At 41.3% G+C, this 10899-nt stretch overlaps 1 long non-coding RNA gene across 1 annotated transcript; it reads left to right on the forward strand.

Annotated features, from left to right (window-relative positions):
• The first annotated feature begins 91 nt into the window (after positions 1 to 91).
• LOC310897351 lies at positions 92 to 9870 on the forward strand. Its single transcript, XR_014582239.1, has 2 exons — positions 92 to 4273; positions 5130 to 9870. It is a non-coding gene; the product is annotated as an uncharacterized lncRNA (long non-coding RNA).
• The last annotated feature ends 1029 nt before the right edge of the window (positions 9871 to 10899 follow it).

The raw sequence follows: 10899 nt of genomic DNA on the forward strand, positions 1-10899 counted from the left end.
TGTTTTGTTTTGTTTTGTTTTCCTCTGGAAGGGAGGGAGATGGAGATCGCATCCCTGAGGTGGCACAGGGGGCGCCCATCTTGTTGCAGGGCTTCGAGCAGCTGAAGTCAGAGGGCGAGGCAGCTAGTGACAGGGCTGGGGGGAATGGCCACAAGGTGCACCAGGGGAGGGTCAGGTTGGAAATGAGGAGACATTTCTTCTCAGAAGGAGCAGTCAGGCACTGGGACGGGTTGCCCAGGGCGGTGGTGGAGTCACCGTCCCTGGAGGTGTTCAAGGAAAGGCTGGACGTGGTGCTTAGGGACATGGTTCAGTGGGTGACATCGGTGGTAGGGGGGTGGTTGGACCAGAGGATCTTGGAGGTCTTTTCCAACCCTAATCATTCTATGATTCTAAGGAGCCCAAGGACCTCATAACAGAGCGGTTTGAAAACTTCTTCCAGCCCTCACAGGCCCCACCAATGCCTCATCCAAAAAGTTTAATGACCCGGTGAGACTTAGTACCACCATGTTTGTTTGCTTTCAGGATCACGCAAGTCTAAAATAGTGTCACGCACTAATCAGTTTAGACAAGAATTACTAGCAAAAGCGTGGCTTGATGGGCAGATCCCCTTTTCCATGTCACACTGCCAGAGGAATTTTTGTTTGCATCTACAATTTTGGTTTCTCTGCTGCCTGGTAACAGCCACAATCCACTTGGGATAGCACTTGTAACAACTTATAGCTAAGGAAATGCATACCAAATTAAAGAGTTCATGTTCTCAGCAGTCTCAGTTTCACTTTAATTCACTGCAAACTGGAAGAAACATGTCTGAGCTTTTACATGCTTGTCTTCAACAACATGAGTTTGACACCCTTGTTTCTAGTTCAGAAATTCTCCTTAATTTTGTCTAGGTTACTTTTATATCCCTTTCTTCCTAATCATCCACATAAAACTTAAGTTTTGGTGTGTTTTGATGTCTTAGTTCTCTTTTCCCATTTCCTTCTTCGATTGAACAGCAACAAAAAACAGTTGTAAACCAAAAAAAGTTGCATACAGATAATGCAGAGAATAATATACAATTGCATACCTCCTCATGTTCTCAGCATTACAAAATAAGGTGTTACACTTCCCTTTCCTGTTCCATTGTGTAGTGGCCTTGTGGTAAGAGCAACAAATAAATAAAGCAACCTGACTCCATCTTACTGAGTAAGTGCATTTTCAAAAGGGAAATGTGATCTTCCTTTTTACAGGGCAGAACTCTACAAATAACGAGTAATTACATGTAGCAGAAAGGAAGGAACGGCTTTGGGATTCCCTTGTACTCCAAAAGCACCCCATGGGATATTTAATGGCCAACAAGTCACAGTGACATCTCAGCTTTTCTCATTAACAATGGCTGATACAACTGCTTGAGACAGTGAGCTGAATGACCTGGATGTCACGTTTATGAACCATTTTGGTCATTTCTAGCTGTTATGTCCCATCTTTCCTTACTTGTCCGAACCACCTTGCTGTGCAGTGGGAGGGCTCTGGGACTCTCTGGGACTAAATCTTGCCTTGCCCCAAAGCAGCAGTAGTATTTTGCACTCAAAAATCTAGAATTCTGTGTAAAAAGAATTTGGGATCTACTTTGATAGGAGGTATTTCAAATAATGGCATGATAATGTGAATAATTACATCAGTCAAGGAGTGATATTTACTGTGAACTAGAGCAATAGAGAATTCAGCTTTCTCTCCTGGGCTGTGGTTTTGAACCTGGCAGCGATGTAATTTTATATATTTCGAAGAGGAAGCACCTGTAGCTAACATGAAACAGGGTTTTTTAGCTAAAAATAGGAATACAGTCACTGTAACTACATAGCAGCTAAACACTATTGAAAATAAGCTGAATAGACATAAATGTGAAGTAACAGAAATTCACGGACAGGATGTCTATGTTTTTTCCATTTAATTAAGCGACATCACGGCCTGTTCTGGCACTGGGTAATCACGTGAAATCACACAGAGCCAGCAGCAGGAGACTGCTTTTATTTCCAGACGTATTACACAGCTAGCAGTCTGGGCTACAGACAATGAATGCTGCCAGGTGCCGCAGTTTTGAAATCACTGATACCTGCAAGGCGGTGTTGTAACTCAGTGCACGGACAGAAATCTGGGGCTTAGTTCCCCAGCTGCTTGTGACAGACTAGGAGCAAGCAGTGCACAGCTCTGGCACAGTCAGTGTTGCCTAAACAAAGAGTCAGCTTCCCTCCTCTTCCTTCATGTGACCACCAATGCCCTATCTCCGTTTGGATTTCTGTTTTCATCTCCCTTTTGTTCAGACTTTTGCATAGAGGGGCCATTTTGTTCTGGAACGTTTTTTCTTAAAACAAAATGCCAAATATAGTAGCAAAACTGCAGTCAAATCCCACACGCTAACAGCACTTCACATAAGGCAGCTTGTATATCCTGTCAGATGATCTAACTTGGTGAAAAATTAAACATGCTCAGCTGAAGTATATGGAAACTGAAAGTTTGCCTGACCACTGCTACAACAAATATTTCCATATTTAATACTGCGCTAAACTCTTGCAGACAGATTTTATACAACCTCACCAAACTGGCTGCAGAACAGCTAGAGTAATCAGCTTTGACAAGTCAAAATATTAAAAACGGTTTGGCTTCAGTAAATGCTTTACAGTGAAGCATGCCTTCAGTTTCACAAAAGAACCACAAATAATTTCTAAGATGTATTTCATTTCTAGTTTCTAAGAAAATGTTTTTGCTCATGTTTCTAAGTACTTTTCTGCAGCTGTGACGTACTGAACTGTTTTTCTTTTGGATGAAAGATGCTGATATGGCCACCTAGCTTCAGAGCAAAGGAACATACCCTTCTGTTGCAAAAGATACTACAACATTAATGACAGTCATAACACCTGATAAAATGCATAGTTCTTCAAATGCAGCCATTCTTACCCTGAAAGAAAGAGCGGAAATGTGGGCAGAATTCCCCTGGACAATTGCAGATGATGGATAAACATTTCTGAGACTACCAGAGGCTCATTGTACGGAGAGTGGAGAGAACTAGGAACATCTATAGCTCAGTTCATCTGACCTGAAATAGATGTCAGATGTAGATCCAGTGAGTAACATGTTAAAAGTTAATGGAACCAGTGTTCTTTGCATTATACAAAGGGGGCTTAGGCTGCCTAATGTTATAGATAGTTAGGTATTTTCAAATGTATGTATAGCTGTATATAATATATATATATAGCTCCCTGTATCTGATACAAATGCATTTCCCTTCAGTTTAGAAGAATTAAAAACATTTAACTTATTTTTAACAGTAGGACTCCTGCTGAACTAATGTTAAAGGGCCAAGAAGGGAGTTCAGCAACCTGGGATGGGCATCACGTGGAGCTGGGGGACGATGGACTCCAAGAAGTGGGAGTTACTCCTGACATCTCTCTCTATTGTATATTCTTGTAGATCTTAGGGAATTAACTGGCTAATATGGCATTAAACTATTCTTTATCTGTGCAGGCCATGTAACTGTGTGAGGTAAGGCATATTTCAAAGGCGTATACTATACACTAAGTGACTGCATAAAGCCAGTTCATAGTGGTTTTTATATGCTTTGTACGCTACCCCATAAATTCAACTACAAATAATTTCTTCTAAAGAAAGTCTGAGATCACAGAAGAAAATACAATAGTCCTTTGTGCGAAGCAATCATAACCTTCCTTCACAAGTTCTCAAAACGTAGACTAGTTTGCTTCGTTTATAATGCTACCCCTTCGATACAGACAGTTGGCTGCAGAATTAAACGCTAATGGAATTAAGGAATATAATATTCATGTGTCTGCATTAACAGTGGGAACTGGTATGACTCATTTGGAGGAGAAATCATCATTGTGCTCCTTGATGACTAATACAGTCTTAGCTTTTACATCCTTTCTGTGAATTCGGACCTGGTAAATCTGGATACAAGCGCACCTCCTCCTCGCTGATAAAACAAGCGTAGCGTTGTGTAACAAAATGCCCTGTAATAATTGCACAGATGCACTGAACTTCTCAGGAAAGCAATTACTGTCTTTTCATCAAGCCTAGTTCTAAAACAACTATCTCACAAAACTGGTGGCTTTGCCAACTGATTTTTAATTAGCGTTATTTCAGAAATGGAACAAAGAGAATGAGGGAAGAATTTACCAGATCACTGTAAGCGCTCAAGCAAGCAAATGCCTGATGAGGATCATCAGTGACGAGTTTGTGGAGTATCTTGCAGTAGCCTGCATTATGAGACGTCAAAATAAAGGTATGTTGATTGCATATCACCTTTCTGTTCCTCTGAAGAATGAGGCAAATTACACCTGTCACTTCACTCGCTGCCCACTGGCACCATAGTTGTAATAGTTCAGATTGTTTCCTGGTTCAAAATAAACTTGCAAAGGAATATGTGAAAGGTAAAGCTGCTGAGTGACAGCTGTGCAGGACTCCTGGCTTCACCAATCTACCTATTAGCTCCAGTAACTACAGGTAATGGCAGAAATTTTCTCTGGTTCATATTCTTTACCCTGAAAATTGCAGAGAGAGATGGATAGTTGGCGAGTAGTTATGAACTGCTCCAATCTAGAATTGTTTTGGTCCTATTCCACTATTTAGGGAGAAAATGCCATGCATAGCTCTTGTCTCCTTCCACACAGCCAGTTTTTCATGATCTCCCCTCTTCAGGCCCAAGCATACACAGTTACTTTTCCTTTTTGCTATTTGTTCATTACGTGAATTGCTCCCCGTGCCTCTTCACTTTAATGAACTCCCATAACCCTCCTTCTGGGAAGGGAACATCTGTCATTACGGTTACAAAGCAGCCAGAAAGAAAAGAGTCAGGATTACCTCTGTTGGACTGCCATCAAGCAGTTTTCCTATCCCATCCATTCCAGAAATGCTCCTTGGGACTCTAACGTGAACTTCTTGCACGTACCTGCTTGCACACAGGCACTTGCATATAGCCACGACTGACTCAGCAATGCCAGTAAAGGATTTATGAGCAGGCGCTTAATTAAAAGCTCCTCAAAAAGTGTTTTACAATCAGTATTAAGGATGATTAAAGCTTACTATGTCATTAACCAAGATATATTTAGTTATCAGATGTCTCTGCCAACCCCATCCAGGTATCTGGGACACTCAGGAGTTTCTCAGGTGGTTAGCAGAAATACAGCGCTTGATTCCATAGCACACACTTATGCATCTGATGTCACATGAGGAACCCTACGGTATGCAAGACATCCACATGGAGCAGAGAGGTATGATACGGGAAATTTACAGGATACTGGTGCTGCCCTGAAGGAGGCACTAGCTGAAGGCCAAGTCGGTAGCTGAAGGCCATAAAGCACTGTAAATGGCATGAGTAAATGGCACCTGTATGGGCAACTGGACTAAATCCCTAACGACAAAGGTCAAGAGAGCCTAGAGAGAGGCTCTGCTGACCAAATGTGAATTTCTACCACCTGGCAAATTAAACTTCTCTCAGGGCTCCAACCGACTGCATTAGCTTGACTATTTACTCAACTGCCTCCTGACAGGTCACCTCCCACTGCAGTTCTCACTGTTTAGGCTCCTCAGCCCAGCCCTGATAGGGCCCAGCCGCGTAACCTTGGCTCAGCCTGCTCAGGAAATGGCAGCACGGTGAAAGAGCTGTGAGAAAAGCCTGTACAGCAGAGACAGACGAGATAAGAAAGGCGGAATCACGGATAGGGGGCGGGTTGTTGTGATGAGGTTTGGAAAGATAACACCAGTGAAAAGTTATAAACCACTAGACCGAAAAAACAGAGTCAGATGTCAGTCTAGTGACACTGGGTATCGAGGTCTCGTACGGTCTGTTGCAAGGGGGGGGTGAGCATGTTAACGCTTAGCCTAGTAACTTCTACTCCTAACTATCCACATTAACCATTAAATGATTATTACACTTTTAAATTGTGTATATACACTTGCAGAGGTGGTGTTCTCTTGCACGCCTACCAACGTGAGTTGGGGGAGTGCAGACTGGCAGAAGATACAGACAGCAGAGGAATTTTGTTACTCTGAAAGCAGAATAACAAAAGCTGAAAACAATTATGCAGTCTGGTGTTGCCGTAACTTTTGAAATTTGAGATTTATAGCTTGGATTTTGTGGGGACTATTAATGGTGGCAATATAAAGGGGAGGGTGGGAAGGGGAATGAACTTCTCCCACCCTGAGGAACCTTTAAGGATGCCCTCAGTTCATAGCAGCGGGAAGCTTTTATGGGAGGGGGTGCACTGAGAAAAGCAAGTAAGGCATTCATAAGCTGTCAGGAGAACACTAAATTTAAAGCCAATACTCAAGTTTTTGCATTATGGGCTTTACGACAAACTGCACAACTTGGAACAATGTCTGCTGGTCTACAGGTACAAAAACGTGGAACTGAAATATGAGATGAAATTACTGAAGGAACAGGACTGGAAACAGTGCTGAGCAAGAGGAGCAGGACTGGAGGGGTTGAGCTGACTACTGTCTCTCTGCTGCGGAGAGCTTGCGTTCAGCACTTAGGATGTGAGAGAGGAGTTTGATGAACGACATACTGACAGCTGGAAGAAGTTGAAGCAGCTGTGAAGGGAGTATTGGAAAAGACAAAATTTGTGGATCAGATCATTTGACTCACCAGAGGATGATTCAACCCTTGAAAAGGGCACTGCAGTAAAGCAGAGTATGGTGGCACCCCCGCGCAGGATTTAGAGATGAAGAGGTTGGCCCCTGGGACTGGGTAACTTCCTTCTGATTCGGCTCTGCTGGCTCACCCCGAAGGCCCATTCCTGTTCTCTCCATATGCTGTTTTGCAAAAGGAGTTGGAACAGATGATGTTTCCCCCACTCAGCCGCATCTGGTTATTATCAAAGCAGTCCGCAAAACTGATGTGGATGGGCATGAGCAACACTGGGAAATTAAAGTAACAGCTGATCTAACCCCTGCACAAGTAGGAAACGTAGCACAGGGCCTAGGGTTCCTGAGCGATACCACTGCTAAGTGGATGGTGTGGCTTCTAGAAACCCTGGGAGTTTCTGGTGAAAGACTTTAATGTTATTGCTGGGACATCCACAACTCCAGCCAATCAACACTTACTGAAAACAAAAACAACCATCCAACAGTTTGTGGGTAAACTGGAACAACAGAAAGCCGAGGAAGGCCTAGAGCAGTATTTATCAAGGACTAAGGACGTGAGTTGGGACTACAGCACTTCCCAGTGTCTGCACTCTCAGGGAATTGATACGGTCCTCACAACTCACAAGCTTTTTCATCAACAAGCTGAGCTTCCTCTGGGAAGTAGCTAGGCTGGTTGCTCTCCCTATGTTGAGTAGAGGCTCCAGAACATCACAGCTCTCTGGATTTGGGAATGGATTTCCAATCTCAGTGTGCTCATACCCGATTTATACTCTTGTATTTGTACCTACACGACATTTTAGTTCAGTAGAGTCCAAAAATGATTCCAGTCCACACCAGGTAGAGAGTAAAACCTACACAAAGGACAAATCCTGCTGTAATAATGAAGGCAGCTCTGATACTGTTCTGTAACTTACTTTTCGGATACAGCTATGTGGACCTTTGAGGACCATATGGTGTAACTGAGCTCACCCAGCCCACCTCCACATAGTTTAACGTGCATCCTGTTGTGGTAAGCCCATGGTCTTTTTTTTTTTGGCCAGCATTTTGTGAAAGAAGGCATCTTGGAATACACTATGAAGTGTCCTGGCTTACATACTGCAGGTAAGCCAGTCTTTTTGGTAGTGGTGGTAGTTGGTTTGTTTGTTTGGGCATGTTTATACCCATCTATATTTATACCCACCTATAAGGTACCCATCAGCAGTAATCCCAACCCTTCACAATTTAGGCTAGAGCATGTTTAGTCTCGAGGTAAAAAAAGGGTGACCAGGTGTGGCATCAGTGTTTTTTTCACTACCTGCTGGTACTCAGCAATTCTGAAACAAATAATCCTTCTGGTAGCAGCTCCTGGTATCACCGTCAGGAAAAATATTCAGCAGAGTACCTCCCCTGACTAGTCCCCAGAAAATATATTATGTTGTCAAAAATATGTTAGTTTTGTCCAAGAGACAACATGAGAATTTTTTTTCCTTAGACATCTTTATCTATATGAATCTTTTCTTTTTAAAGATGTTCTGGAGCCAATTGAGAAATGCTTAAAATGCGACTGCCAGGATAAACTATAATTTAAGTATGAATCTGTATTTGTATGGTGTACAAAAGCACCAAGATTTCATAAGTGTATGTTTTAAGGATGTCAGTAGCACTTAATGGATTGTGTGCAACTTAGATTTTTAGCACTCAATATTTTTTCAGTAGATTTTTGCTCAAGACCTAGCTTGTAGCTCCTAATGCTTATAAACCAAAAGAAAATAGACCAAGGAGACTGGCTATCTGACCTCTCTGCAATGAAACATCAACACAGAGAGAACAAAATCAGAAAAGATATTGCAGAAAATATCAGGGAGAGAACAAATGAAAAGAAGCAACCTGTTTGAGTCTTTTTTTTTGTCCTCTACCATTTCCAAAAAGAACCCAGAAACAGAAGTATTGAAATCAGCCATTTGAGGATAAGTACAGGACCTAGCGTGCAAATATTAATACAGTGGAAAACCAAGTGGGATGTCAAACAGATGTCACCATGAAGAATCAGAGGAGCCTGCAAGAATCCCCCAGACAATGCTGGGTTATTTCTCATTTCCAACACAGCTGAAATGGGCAAAGTTGATGTGTTCCTCTGTAATTGAGTAAATTCAGATGTCGCTATCAATAAACATTTAGAATCCAAACAAGATTTTGGTGTCAACAATCTGATTTCCCTAAAGAACAGGACATAAACAAAGCGGCAGCATCAAATATCACTATGTAATAATGTCATGCATATCATCCAGTAGGCAAATGCTGACATTCAATTTAAGACAAAATACCCCAACATTCAATTTAAGACAAAAATATTCTGCAATGACTACTGCAAATCAAAGGGACAGTACTTGTGTCATTAAAGCAAACACTTTCTACTGTGTGTCACTCTCTGTTTGGGCTTATTTGCTTTAATTCTTCAACTTAAACTGATGTGTAAAATTGGAGGGAGGTTATAGGTCAGTAATTTTGAAAATATACTATTTGAACAATTTTTCTTCAAAGAAAAGAAACCGCTGCAGTGCTTTGTCAGAATGAACTATGACTTCATCACAGTACTGGCGCTTCACATGCAAGAAAACACAGAATTTTAGTTTTAATGAGGGAAAAGAAAATTCCATCACAAAACATGTGATCTCAAACGATGCACTTGAATTCTGTGTTAGAGTAGTTTTCTCCTGTTGATTACACTTCCATGCTAATGCACAGTAAGTTTATATCCACAGAATTTTAAAAAGATGCTCCAGTACTGCAGCATTTTAAATAACCACTTTCCACTGCACGTTCTGGGATGCATTTTAACTCTTCAGAGAATCCATGTCATTAAGTACTCAGGGCTGCTGCCTACAGAATTACTTAGAGATTTCATCAACTACAAGTTGTTAGAATCAATGTTTTAAAGTTATCCAGCTCCTGACTTCAAAGTGTTTGTAAGATACTAAATTGGTTTGGTTTTATTCTAAAAAAGAGTTTCAAAGAAACACGGCTAGTTTAGTAATGCCTCCACACGTTTAGGCCACTCTGATGACACTCAAAAACGGAGACTCACAGCTCACACATTTTGGAAGTATCACACTACTCAGGAACTGTTTACTTCTTGCATGAATTCTAATTAAAAAAAAAAGGCGTCTCTATATCAATTTGTCAGAAATTAGCTCTTATAGCATATGGGGTATTTCATCCCTTTAAAAGAAAAACTAAAACCTCAAAATTTAGAAAGAGGAAGAGAATGAAAAGAAGTTCTTTAAAAGACAAACAAAACAAACCCTTGCATGCCTCAGTGCTCAATCACTTCAACTAGTACATGAAAATCTGAGTCACTAAACAGAAAATTACTCAAAAGTGAAACACACAAGTCATTGCCTAAACTGAAAAACACCAAAATTAGAGTAAAATTAATGCATTTTCACATTCTTTCAACTTCATAATTGAACGTGTTTGAAACATAAATCTGAAGAAAATTATTCTTACTCTGATAATATCCACTTAGAAGATTTGTATTAGCTAAAGTCACCTTCGCTAAGTTGTACAGCGTAGTCAAATTCTTCAGGGAACTTAATGGTAAATGAAAGCCTTAATTATGTTGATAGTCTCTCTAAATACAAGGGTATGCATGACTGTATAGATCTTAGGGCAAACAGAAGAAAACTACATTCTTTAGATAGCATTCATACCACAGCCAGTATAAGACACTTTTTTAATGTCTCGTCCAACAAATGATGCACGCTGGTAGGTGTTCTTCATCTCACATAAACCTGAATGGAGGGAAGGGAGAAAAACAGACTGGGTCACAATGGTGGGTCTCAACAAAATGAAAGACAAACGCGTGGTGGAAAATTCTGTCCTTCAGTAGAAGTCCTGTGGACTGGAGAGTTGTGAAAAGGCAGCTCTTACCCACCATTTCTGGGGTGACCTCTGAAAAGAGCTTTACTTTAACTGAGGGGCACGGTCAGAGAAGCCACACTCACCTAAGACAACAGGTGGTGACAGGACCAAAACTGAACTCTGTATTTTTGAAGTGTTCTACTTTCATTACAGCTACGGTCATTATTCTTCACGGTGCCACCAGGACCAATACTACTCTCAACACTTCTCAACTTCTTCAGCACTCAGAACTGCATTCCCGATCAAGTGATACTTCATGGAGCCTAGATCCCTCTATTGACTAACACCTATTTCTAAGAACTCCACGTATACTCAATAGGCTCATGCCAAAATGGCCAACTTGTTCCAGAAAGATAAGTAAGT

Source organism: Anser anser (genome assembly GCF_964211835.1).
Source record: "Anser anser genome assembly, chromosome: 3".
Taxonomy (NCBI): domain Eukaryota; kingdom Metazoa; phylum Chordata; class Aves; order Anseriformes; family Anatidae; genus Anser; species Anser anser.